This window comes from Dermochelys coriacea, chromosome 6 (genome assembly GCF_009764565.3).
Source record: "Dermochelys coriacea isolate rDerCor1 chromosome 6, rDerCor1.pri.v4, whole genome shotgun sequence".
In the NCBI taxonomy this organism is placed as follows: Eukaryota; Metazoa; Chordata; order Testudines; family Dermochelyidae; genus Dermochelys; species Dermochelys coriacea.
The window spans coordinates 59,609,588-59,623,123 of record NC_050073.1 but is presented as its reverse complement, the minus strand read 5'-3'; positions in this window follow the sequence as shown (position 1 = coordinate 59,623,123).

Here is a 13,536-nt window from a genome sequence, read left to right as displayed (position 1 = left end):
TTATTTTTTATATATTTGAATGATACAAAAGTAGGGTGAAAACCAGAAAAAAATGAATAATATTTTTTGTAAAACTGGGAATTTTTCAGAAAAAATCGGTTTAAACAAAGGAGCTTACACACAGGCAATTTAATTTTCCAAAAAAAAAAGTTAAACCAGGTTTATGACTACTTAGCATTGCTGGAGTGTGATGAAGTGTCACTGTGCATTGTCAAACAGCTGCCATCTTCCACCCCAGAGAAGTATGCACTCCAGTGGTAGATGAAGTCATTTCTGTATAATCAGTGTTTACACTGACAGTGTTTGTTTTGTGTTAACATGAGATCTCATAGCATAGGAGGCACCTATGGGATGATCTCAAGTAGTTCCTTACTCATCTTATGCCTTTGGCTATACTCTGAATTTGAGTTTTAGATGGGACTGGAAATAGGGGTTGTTAAAATACAGTGGTGCCATGATTAAAGTATCATCTCTATGTTGAAATCAGGATCCTTGTGTCCTCCTCTCTATGGCCATACTCTGGGACTACTGGATCCAGGGTGGTTCCAAAATGCTTTGGGGGTATTTTACTGCTGAGTCACTGGGCCAATCTGGTGCGGTCTACTAGAACTTCATAAGCATGTCTGTTGAGTTCATCATATCTGCAAGTTACCACGATTTCCAGAGGATTTGAGACAGAAGCGGCTATATGAACTGGAACATCAGTGGGGAAACATTCACTCCATGTCCAATTGATCGCATCAGAGAAAAATTATAATATTTTTATGCCATGAAGAGAGTTTTCTTCTGCCTGGCCATAACAACTACAAACTCCAGAGTTGCAGGCTTTTAGAAATCTAAACATTTGTATAGTTTGTAAGTTGCTTTATGAAAGGCACTATAAACTGAGATATGTGAGATGCAGCCTCTCGGCTCTGATTTATTATGCTGCGATAGCTGTCAGAGTGAAGTACTTTTTTGGATGGTTCAAGGAAGACTAGCAGGAACTATGAGGTGGTAACTTATCCCTCAAGCTGAACTAGAGCTTGATTAGCTTTCTTTTTATTGGGGTAGAGGGTCAAAGATTCCAACACAGTGTAAAGGGACCATGTGTGCGTCTTGTCAATCCCTAGTGAACCATGCGTAAGGGAAAAGGGTAGTGCTGGTGATCCCATTGTGTTCCCATAACCGGCTCCTTTTTACGAATGTTGACACTGATTCTTTAGCACGCTTTGAAGAATAGTTGCAAGTGGGATGTAGAGACAAGGGCTCTTTGGTAATGCACAGTGCTGATCAAAGGGCAAAGTGTACTAAAGACTTTTTCACAGCACTCCACCTCTGGCTTCCCCTTCCTCCTTCTCCGGGGTAGCTTGTCTGGATATCAAAGGGCCTAGTCCAAGGCCTGACTGGTGAGCTACTGCATACATTAGAGATGGAAAAGATCTAACAGGTCATTTAGTTCATCCTGCTTCTACAACAGGATTGATCCATATAGTTTAAGCAATAAATATTCATCAACTCAGCCTTCTTCACTATACCACTGCTTGAAGGGGAACTCAGATCCTATTTTCACTGCACTATCTTAAATGTACTGATTAACTCTCCTGTGGGGCCAGGGCTGTTAGATTTTGTGTATACAAGTCTTTTTAAAAACAAAATTATCACAATTATGGCATCGAAGCTATTAATGCTATACTAAACTTACCTTTTAATTAATATAAAGCCGTTTTGTGGTTACATTTCAGTCTTAAAACATGTAGACTATAGTAAAGTTAATTCAAAAGAGCCTATATCTTATCTTAGAACAGCTGTTATATTAGTTTCTTTCTGGGAGGGAGTTAGGGTACAGGAGGGGGCTCCAAGCTGGGGCAGAGTGATGGGGTGCAGGAGAGGGTGCGGGCTCTGGGAAGGAGTTTGGTGCAGGTGGGGATTCTGATCTGGGGCAGGGGGTTGGGGTGCAGAAGGGGGTGTGAGGTGCAGGTCCGGCTGGTTCCCAGCCAATGGGAACTGCAGGAACGGTGCTGGGGGTAGGGGCAGTGCCCAGAGCCACCTCCCCCCTCCCCAGGGGCCAAAGAGAGGTGCCAGCAGCTGGCTGCTTCCAGGAGTAGTGTGGGACCACAGCATGCAGGCAGCCTGCCTGAGCTCTGCTGTGCCACTGGACTTTTAGTGGCCCGGAGATCACTATCGACTGGCGGAGTCTCCAGGATCAACCAGTCGATCGCGATCGATGGGTTGGTGAATACTGAATTGTATATAATTATGGATTTATGTTTGCGGGGTCCCCTTTAGCCTGAGGCTCTAGGCTGCAGCCCATAAAGCCCCTGCATTAATCCAGCCCGGTGGGTTGGTACGAATGCATGAGCTGCAGGTCTCTCTAGAAAATGATAGCAGGTGGTTTAAAAGGAAAACAGTGAGAAGAGTAAGAGCTATGAGGAAAGTGGCTGGGTTTTGCTGGCCTCTCTTCATAGGAGGCTGTGGTACACCCTGGAGCTGAGAACTCTGTTTCAAACTTTGATCAGGGGGACATCTGTAGTTGCTATGGCTTTACCTTTGTAGATGCTGGGTAGAGAAAACTTGCTCAGGAGAAATAGAAAACTTAGGAAAAAGAAATAAGGAGAGTGTATTATAAATATCTGGCAGAAAAGGCAAAAGCTAAATCTATTGAAGATGGCTTGTTCTTGTAACCATGATAATAGGCCAAATATAGGAGCCTTTGCCCCGTTGTTTTCAGGGCAGGTATTTTTCTAGGGATGGAACAAGGATTTATTTTCTGATCTCTAGATGAAAACCGTTAAGGATGCACAATTAAAAATCATGTAACAAGAAGGGTTTCTTCAGGTATGTTGGCAACAAGAAGAAAGCCAAGGAAAGTGTGGGCCCCTTACTGAATGAGGGAGGCAAGCTAGTGACAGAGGATGTGGAAAAAGCTAATGTACTCAATGCTTTTTTTGCCTCTGTTTTCACTAACAAGGTCAGCTCCCAGACTGCTGTGCTGGGCAACACAAAATGGGGAAGAGATGGCCAGCCCTCTGTAGAGATAGAGGTGGTTAGGGACTATTTAGAAAAGCTGGACGTGCACAAGTCCATGGGGCCGGACGAATTGCATCCGAGAGTGCTGAGGGAATTGGCGGCTGTGATTGCAGAGCCCTTGGCCATTATCTTTGAAAACTCGTGGCGAACGGGGGAAGTCCCGGATGACTGGAAAAAGGCTAATGTAGTGCCCATCTTTAAAAAAGGGAAGAAGGAGGATCCTGGGAACTACAGGCCGGTCAGCCTCACCTCAGTCCCTGGAAAAATCATGGAGCAGGTCCTCAAAGAATCAATCCTGAAGCACTTAGAGGAGAGGAAAGTGATCAGGAACAGTCAGCATGGATTCACCAAGGGAAGGTCATGCCTGACTAATCTAATCGCCTTTTATGATGAGATTACTGGTTCTGTGGATGAAGGGAAAGCAGTGGATGTATTGTTTCTTGACTTTAGCAAAGCTTTTGACACGGTCTCCCACAGCATTCTTGTCAGCAAGTTAAGGAAGTATGGGCTGGATGAATGCACTATAAGGTGGGTAGAAAGCTGGCTAGATTGTCGGGCTCAACGGGTAGTGATCAATGGCTCCATGTCTAGTTGGCAGCCGGTGTCAAGTGGAGTACCCCAGGGGTCGGTCCTGGGGCCCGTTTTGTTCAATATCTTCATAAATGATCTGGAGGATGGTGTGGATTGCACTCTCAGCAAATTTGCGGATGATACTAAACTGGGAGGAGTGGTAGATACGCTGGAGGGGAGGGATAGGATACAGAAGGACCTAGACAAATTGGAGGATTGGGCCAAAAGAAATCTAATGAGGTTCAATAAGGATAAATGCAGGGTCCTGCACTTAGGATGGAAGAATCCAATGCACCGCTACAGACTAGGGACCGAATGGCTCGGCAGCAGTTCTGCGGAAAAGGACCTAGGGGTGACAGTGGACGAGAAGCTGGATATGAGTCAGCAGTGTGCCCTTGTTGCCAAGAAGGCCAATGGCATTTTGGGTTGTATAAGTAGGGGCATAGCGAGCAGATCGAGGGACGTGATCGTTCCCCTCTATTCGACACTGGTGAGGCCTCATCTGGAGTACTGTGTCCAGTTTTGGGCCCCACACTACAGGAAGGATGTGGATAAATTGGAAAGAGTACAACGAAGGGCAACGAAAATGATTAGGGGTCTAGAGCACATGACTTATGAGGAGAGGCTGAGGGAGCTGGGATTGTTTAGTCTGCAGAAGAGAAGAATGAGGGGGGATTTGATAGCTGCTTTCAACTACCTGAAAGGGGGTTTCAAAGAGGATGGCTCTAGACTGTTCTCAATGGTAGCAGATGACAGAACGAGGAGTAATGGTCTCAAGTTGCAATGGGGGAGGTTTAGATTGGATATTAGGAAAAACTTTTTCACTAAGAGGGTGGTGAAACACTGGAACGCGTTACCTAGGGAGGTGGTAGAATCTCCTTCCTTAGAGGTTTTTAAGGTCAGGCTTGACAAAGCCCTAGCTGGGATGATTTAACTGGGACTTGGTCCTGCTTTGAGCAGGGGGTTGGACTAGATGACCTTCTGGGGTCCCTTCCAACCCTGATATTCTATGATTCTATGATTCTATGATCATGAGATGTCCTGAGCCACTTTGCACATTATGTATATTGCTCGGTTTATGTTTCATTACATAAACAGCAATACAAAAGTACCACATTTAAGCAGAAAAGCAGAATGTGGACAAAGCATAGCATATATGTGGACATGGTTCACTCAGTGTTGCTGTTGAACACATTTCTTGACTTCAGGTGATTTAATTGCAGTCTTACCTTTTGCATTAAGGAGGGTGCATTTAATTTCCTTGGTTCATTTTAAATGCCTGTGCTTATTTATTTAATGCATTTATTTTGGCTTTTAATCTCCTATCGCATGTACCCTTTTCTCTAGGTGTTCCTTGACAGGCAGCAAGAATAAAATCATACAAACAGACAACTCCAGGAATGCCTCTTCATCCGATTATTAACAACAGTGCTTAAAGTGGTCCAAAAAAAGGGGAGTCTATTATAATCTTGGAGGAGCAGCTTTGGTAAGGTAGTGCTTAAAGTGCACTCCTGAAAGACCCAGCTCAATTTTTATTTTTTTTTCCCTCTGGGTCTGTCACCCCTTGTGTACCACCACACACCCTTCCCCCCCTGCAGACACACTTTAAGCACTGATTATTAGCATAAATCTTAAACTTGTAACATTTAAATGGACCCTGTTAAGCCCTGGAGTTCAGACTTCACTGAGGTGAATGAGGTCTAGAGGCAGACAAGTTCCTTCCTTCACAACTGCTGCTGTTAGGTTGGAGACCCTTTCTGCAAGGCTGGGTTAACAGTTCAGCAGTGCCCTCAATGTATGTTGTGATGACGGTAACTTGACAAAAGAAAAAGAGAGGTTTCTATTGACCAGGAGCAAAGTAATTTTGGTCCAGTGTAAAAACAATATTATAGGAACAGTTATCGTATAAACCACCAGCTGACTGAGATGACATTAGCTGTATACATTTTCATCAATACATGTGTTACAATTATAAAGGGAAGGGGTTAAGAAGTTTGATACAGTACTATAAAATCCTTTTACCTGTAAAGGATTAAGAAGCTTAAGTAAACTGGCTGGCACCTGCCAAAATGACCAATAAGGGGACAAGATACTTTTAAATCTCGGGGAGGGCTTGGTCTGTTTGTGTGATGCCTCTGCCAGGGACAGATCAAAAAAGCAAGCAAAATTAACGCCTCTAGAGCTAGTAAGTAATTTAGCTAGAAAAAGTGTTAGATTTTCTTTTGTTTTTGGCTTGTGAAATTTCCTGTGCTGGAGGGAATGTATAGCCCTGTTTTTGTGTCTTTTTGCAACTTAAGATTTTGCCTAGAGGGATTCTCTATATTTTGAATCTGACTGCCTGTGAGATTATCTTCCATTCTAATCTTATAAAGTGTTTATTTTTTTTTGTTCTTCTAATAAAGTTCTGTTTTTTAAGAATCTGACTGGGTTTTTAGGGTCCTAAAAACCCAAGGCTGGTCTGTGCTCATCTTGGTTATTCTCAAGCCTCCCCAGGAAAGGGGGTGTAAGGCTTGGGGGGATATTTTGGGGGAAGACATCTCCAAGTGGTCTCTTCCCTGATTCTTTGTAAAATCGCTTGGTGGTGGCAGCATACTGAATCCCAGATACGGGGAATTTTGTGTCTTGGCAAGGTTTTAACCTAAGATGATAGAAATAAGCTTAGGGGGGGTCTTTCATGCGGTTCCCAAATGTGTACCCCAGAATTCAGAGTGGGGAGGAACCCTGACATGGTGGCAGTGATGGGATGATAAAGTGTCTGGGGTTTTCCTTGGGGTGTAGTTGGGGCCTTGGGATGTTCCCAGGAGTAGCGTGTGGTCTGAGGGTGTTCCTTCTGGTATCCGCTTAAACTGCAACCAGGGTTGTTCCTTTTTTTTTCCCTTCCACCCTTTTTTGTTCCAGTTTGCCCCACCTCTTTGGCAGTCTGGGATCGCTCATATTGATCAGCATAAGAAGCAAGACTTTTTGCTGAGTCTATTTTTTTATTCCATAAACACTGTTTTATATTATCATTGGTTATAATTAGGAACTGTTTCTGTATTATCAAATCCCGCATTTCTTTAAAGCTAGTTACATCCCGTCCTTTGAGCCATTTATCAAACAGATCCATCATCTGGTTTACATAAGCCACATTACTTAGTTCATTCCCCTCTCGTAAGGGTTCAAAATTTTACTCTAAGTTTCAGGTGTAACTTGAAATTGTTTTAAAAGCAAATCCTTGAATTTATCCTAGTCAGAAGCCTTATTAATAGGCATTTTATTGAATATGTCCAGAGCTCTTTCAGTTAATTTTGCTACCAATGTGGTCATTTTGTGAGTGTCAAGAATTTTATGGAGCATGCACAGTTTTTCAAAGGTGGGAAAATATTCAACAATATCACTGGATTTATCATAGTGTGGACATAGTCACTCCCATTTGTGGATTGTTGGGGAAGGATAGTTAGGGTTATTTGGTAGATTTAGCTTAGCCTTTTTCAGATCTAAGCGCTTCAGCACTAACTTTTGTCTTCAAGCGTTGCTTCTCCGCCTTCAAGCGTTTCGCCTCTTTCCTTTTCTCTGCTTTCAACTCCAAGCATTTTAAGGCTATTTGTCTGTCATGCTTTTTTTTGTTTTTCTTCAACTTTAACTTTAGCTAATTCTAGTTGCTGTTGGATATTGCATTTTGCCATCCTAGCTCCTGCATACCTAGCTTACCCAAGAGCTAGGGGAAAAAAAAACAAAACCTGCTTGTGAATTTCCAATTCACTGTGCTGTAATCTGATACCTTTGATACCTTTTCCTGCAACCGTTCCCAGCTAACAGAAAAATCCTTTTGTTATGCAGCTGCTCTCAGCTAACAGAAAACCTCTTCAGTATGTACTTTTTAAAAATCTCTGGTTTATCTGGTGTATCTGGGATTCAGTATGCTGCCACCACCAAGTGATTTTACAAAGAATTAGGGAAGAGACCACTTGGAGATGTCTTTCCCCAAAATATCCCCCCAAGCCTTACACCCCCTTTTCTGGGGAGGCTTGAGAATAACCAAGATGAGCACAGACCAGCCTTGGGTTTTTAGGACCCTAAAAACCCAGTCAGATTCTTAAAAAACAGAACTTTATTAGAAGAACAAAAAGAGATAAAAGAAACACTCTAAGATTAGAATGGAAGATAATCTCACAGGCAGTCAGATTCAAAACATAGAGAATCCCTCTAGGCAAAACCTTAAGTTGCAGAAAGACATGAAAACAGGGCTACACCTTCCCTCCAGCACAGTGAATTTCACAAGCCAAAAACAAAAGAAAATCTAACACATTTTCTAGCTAAATTACTTACTAACTCTATAGGCGTTAATTTTGCTTGCTTTTTTGATCTGTCCCCGCCAGAGGCATCACACAAACAGACCAAGCCTTTCCCCCACTGGATACATTTTCATCAGTACATAGAACTAAGAAGTTTTGTACTGAGCTGATTGCAATTCCCTTTGTACATGCAAAGAGACTGATCCTTATAAGGTGGAAAAGCTTGTGTCCCACTTCTGAAGACTGGAATGTTGGCATTGCAGGGAGTGCTTCATACGAGCTGCTTATCTATCAGATTCATGATAAAAGTGAAGAATTTCATGTGCTATGGAAAGAATTTCTCTCTTGTCTAAAGGAAAGCAGAGATGTGCAAGAAAAAGTTACGATGCATGAGAGGGCTAGACATGGGGAGCCAGGGGTGTAGAAGTCCAGGAGATTGCTTTCTAATGTGGCCATTGGTTGTCCAGACCTTGTGTTATTCACTTTATGGGTGTACTGAAATCAATACAATGTACATTTAAAACCTGTATGAATGCTTAGCATTTGTAGACTAGACGAATGCAGCAAAAATTCTTTAGAGACCCTAGCCTTATGGCATTCTGGTCTTGATCACATCCACAATTTTGACTTGTCTTTGACATTCAATTGAGTTTTGAAGGGGTAGGATTTTGCTGTGTGCGTTTCAATGAGTTATTTGCAATTTCCCTCGTGCAAGTTTTCCGGAGAACAGCAGTCCCCGTGCCTATTAAAACAGGGAGAGAGAATAATGTAGTGAAATCAAAAGGGCTTCATGCATCTGAGCAGACACCCACACAGTTTGCTCAGTCATTAATACCTTTATTTTAAAAGAACATGTTTCCCCTGCAAACCAAGGAATGATGCCAGTCCTCAGTGTTAACTCTCTCCTTGCCGAGTTTTAAACATCAGCTGTTGCTCTTGTAGCCTCCTTTCTCAAAATGTGGCTAGACATATTCTGTATAGTTGGGAAAAGTGTATTTTGTCCCATCACGTAACACCAGCGCCTGGAAAGATTTTCCTCAAACGTTCCCAAAACATCCCCTTTGAGCAGAGACTGACTGTGACAGATACGGGGAGAGCAGGGGGCTGATAGCAGCCCTGCACTGGAAATATTGGGGGGGGGGGATTTATGTCTCCCCTCCCCCCCACAATATCTTCTAGAGGAGAGCATGGGACCCACTATGTTCTGCATGGGGAAAGGGGGAGGAAGAGGCAGAGACCAGAGTGTGACCTAGAGGGACTTGAGCAGCTGCTGTGGCGCACGATATTGGACTGGCCTCCGGGGAGCAGGTAGGACTCTCTAGACCAACCTGATCCTGCATTCCAGTCACCACAGGTCCCCAGGGGGAGGGGCAGAAGCACATGTGCCAGCCCCCAGGGTGGGATGGGAGATGAGACAGGGCACCAGCACCTAGCATGGGGTAGGGGACATCAGTGCCCAGGGCACTAGGAGCTGGCTCCCTGACCCTAAGTCTCAGGAGCTCCCTTCCCTCCCCTTCCTATCTCTCTGCCCCCCCCCCCCCATTCACAGGGAGCTTCCACACCCCAAAACATAGGCAATTTCAGCTCCCAGGGTGAATGTTTCAGAATAATCTGAAAACATAAAAACCCAGGTAATTGTCAAGAGGCACCTTCCCTTTCTCACTCCCTGGGAGGACTTAAGAATTTTGCCTTCTTTTTTCTGCTGAGGTGGGGGTCGGGGCTGGGGGATTCTCACCTACAGGTCCCAGCTCTCTCTCCCAGCTTGCCCCACAGTGCCTCTGGTTACTGAAATCCTCCATATCCCTCTCCCTCACTTCATTTTTGCCTTTCTGTCTCTCCAATGCTTTTCTGACTCATCACTGCTGATGTCCCCTTTCTGTCTGTCCCCTCCCTCCTACCCCCCAGCTGCCTGTGCTTTCCCTCAATAGCATGCAGGGGGAAGCCAGGGCAGTCTATTCTCCTGCTGGGTGGAGGTAGCAGGAGGCTACTAGCTGGCTGCCTGCCTGCCTGCCACCCTCCCGATCTAATTAGGGCTGAGATGCACTCAGCAGGCAGGGGGTGAGACGCACTGGTCTATTAAACAATCTAGGAGGCCGCTGTGAGGCTTTGCTGTGTCACACCCAGGAGCAGCCCCCAGGCTCTTTAGCCTTTGGTCTCACGCTAGCGTAAGCAGCATTGCCAACCTCAGGCATTCGCAAAACCTGAGTCCAGAGCTGAGAAGACACGAAGATTTTAAATTATATATTTCTTTATATTTGCCTATATGAGCCTTTAGGGAGCAGTTAGGCCATGTTTTCAAGTTTTTTGCCACAACCATGGGGATTTAGCAACTTTTTTTTTTTAAATGAAAGCTGAAATTCTCACATAATCCCAGGATTTCAGGAGCTGGGGCTTTCTAAAAAAAAGAACCTACCAAATACCATGAAACTCTCAATAAAAATCACAAGAGTTGGTCACATTGAATACGCCCCTCCTCTTTCTCCAGTTCCTGTCCCACCTTCACCCTGCCATCCATCCCAGCCTTTCCATTGGTGTCTGAATTTCACAGAAACTCCTTCTCCCTCTCCACAGCCTTAATGGCAGGAGGCCAAATTATTCTTTCTTTCTATGGCTGGGGCTGCAGATACCAAAGACAGGGGTTAAAAACCCAGTGCAGTCTTTGACCAAAACAAGGCAGTCTTTTGACCAAAAGTTGGCAGGTAGGGACTATAATCTTGACAGCTCTCTTAAGCAAAGCAGGGTCAGGCCTGCGATTGCCAACTTTCTATTCACAGAAAACTGAACATCCTTGCTGTGCCCTTTTTCTGAGGCCCCGCCCGCGCCCACTCCATCCGTCACTCTCCCCCCCACACACACTCACTTGCTCATTTTCACTGGGTTGGGGCAGGGATCTGAGGTGCAAGTGGGGATGAGGGCTCTGGCTGGGGGTGTGGCTGGGATGAGGGGTTTGGGATGCAGAAGGGGCTTTGGGCTGGGGCCAAGGGGTTTGGAGTGCAGGAGGGAGCTTAGGGCTGGGGCAGGGGTGCAGGAGGGGGTTTAGGGTGTGGGCTTTGGGCGGTGCTCACTTCAGGCAGCTTCTGGGAAGCACCGACATGTCCCTCTGGCTCTTAGGCAGAGGCGTGGCCAGGCACATCTGTGTGCTGCCCCTGTCTGCAGGAGTTGCCCCCACAGCTCCCGGCCAATGGGAGCTGCTGAGCCAGCTCTCGGGGCAGGAGCAGCGTGTGGAGCCCTCGTGGCCGCCCCTGTGCCTAGGAGCCAGAGGAAGATGCTGGCAGCTTCCCGGGAGTCATGCAGGCACCCTGCCTGCCCTGCTTGGGGAGGCCAACTGCACTTTTAATGGCCTGGTCAGCAGTGCTGACCAGAGCTGCTAGGGTCCCTTTTTCACTGGGCATTCCAGTCGAAAACTGGATGCCTGGCAACCCTAGCAGTTCTCCATTTGTAAAATGCAGCTAATAATGCTGCCTTTGTTTTATCTATAAAGATTGTAAGCTCTTTGATGCAGGAACCATCTTGTGCTATGTGTTTATACAGCACCTAGCACCAGGGGGACCTGTTTTTGATTGGGGCCTTTATGAGCTATTGTAATATAAAGACATGCTGAGCACCCACAACTCCCAAGTCAGTGGGAATCTGTAGGTCAATGGGAGTTGCAGCCCCAATGAGGGCCAGAACTTTGCTGGGCTGTCCTATAATATGTTCTTAGTATATTCACAGTAATTAGAGCAAAAATACAAATATTCTTGCAGGAAGGTTGGAGCGTAGCACTTCTTTATTTCTTAGAATTCAGAATGATAACACATAAGACTCCACAAACAGAGAGACACAAAACAGGATGCTCCCTAAGGGAGTGAGGCACAAATCACATCACATTGCATTAAGCTGGCTCATTTCAGACTGGTTTGCTGCTACATGTTTTGCTATAGAGTGCTGTAGCCTGCAAGTGGGACCCAGAAATCCCCCCATTCTTAAAACGATAGCTTGCAATTCCACATATAACAACCTATCATTTCTAACAACAGATTCTCTGGGACAGGTACTCTATCATCTTTGGAGGGGGAACGTTATTACAGATTTGGTAATTACATTCTGCCTCTCTAAATTCTTCCTGCAGTTTTCAACTAGACTCTGTCTTCTTCACTTTCTGCGTTAGCCTGTTAGGTAGTATTGCTGGGCACTTTTAAACAGTGCCATGTTCCAGCCTACAAGTGAGCTCATTGCAATGTAGGGTGCAGAGGAGAGAGAGAGAGAATGAGTGTGTGTGTGTGTGTAGTTGGCAAGGTAATTTGGGATGCTTCAGAATGACAGGTATTATAGATATTTAAGCTATTAGATATTGTTTTACTAAACACCATTTAAACTGAATTTAAGACAATGGGTTCAATAAAATGGGTTTCCAAGTTCGTGGCTCAGTGAATTCCTGAGCAATGGTACAACTTAGGGTTGCCATTTATCCAGGTTTTCCCAGGATCATCCTTTTTTTGGTAGCTATCCTGGGTGTTCAGTATATGCTACCAGCTCTTCAGTTTTATGGGTTCAGGATCACTGTGGAGATCTTGATTTTTTTTTTTTTGTACCTCTGAGGTAGCAACCCTAAGAACTGCAGCAAAAAGCATTAAGTGATTTGCACAAGGAGTCTCTGGCAGAGCTAGGAATTGAACCTGGGTCTCCTGAGTCCTAGTCTAATGCTTTTAACCATAGCACCAGTCATTCTTTCTAAGGATCAGGCCCTCTGAGAACAAAACCTGATGACTGTTTGCAAATTACTTTGACCCCAAGACCATTCATAGTGTTCTGTTTTGATTTATCAGCTTGTTTCAGTAACAGCTGGGGATGAAATTTTTGGAGGAAAGAATAAAATTTATGAGGAACATTGCTGCAGGATTACAACCTCCTCCCTCCTTAAAGGAAGTGAGAAATCTGAAAGAATATTTCCCATGCATATCTCCCAGGTGGGTGACCCACAACAAACTCCAAAGGCCAAAGCCCTGTACTAACCGCATGTGCAGCGATCACTTCTGTTATCAGTGAAGTTCAGCCACCTCTAGTAGCTCCTGCACAACAACACTGCATACGTTTAAGGAAGCAAGCGAAGCATTCAGTTTCCAATAGACACTACAGAGGGAAGTTGGAAAGACAGTTCTTCAAGTTTGAATTTGGCCATGGCACTAGGGCTAAGCTTCCTACACAGTTAAAAATTTTCATGGGATCCTCAATGGCAATAAGGAGTCAGGACTTTGGTTGTATACATTTCACCTGCAAGATGGCAAAGAGTCCCTGAACACCAGGCTGTGGTATGATTCAGTACTGACCTAGAAGTAGGGTTACCAACTTTCTAATTGCACAAAATCAAATACCCTTGTCCTGCCCCTTCCCCGAGGTCTTGACCCTGCCCTACCCTTCTCCAAGGCCCTCCTCCTCCCCCCGCCACCGCTCACTCCATCCCCCTTCCCTCTGTCACTCGCTCTCCCCCACCCTCACTTGCTCATTTTCACCAGGCTGGGGCAAGAGGTTGGGGTGCAGGAGGGGGTGAGGGCTGTGGGGTGGGGCCAGTACTGCTTCTCCCTGTAGGCACCGTCCCTGCAGCTCCCGGAGCTGCAGAGCCAGCACTCGGGGCCCCAGGGCAGCACGCGGAGCCCCCTGGCCATCCCTCTGCTTAGAGGTCACAGGGACATGCCACCCACTT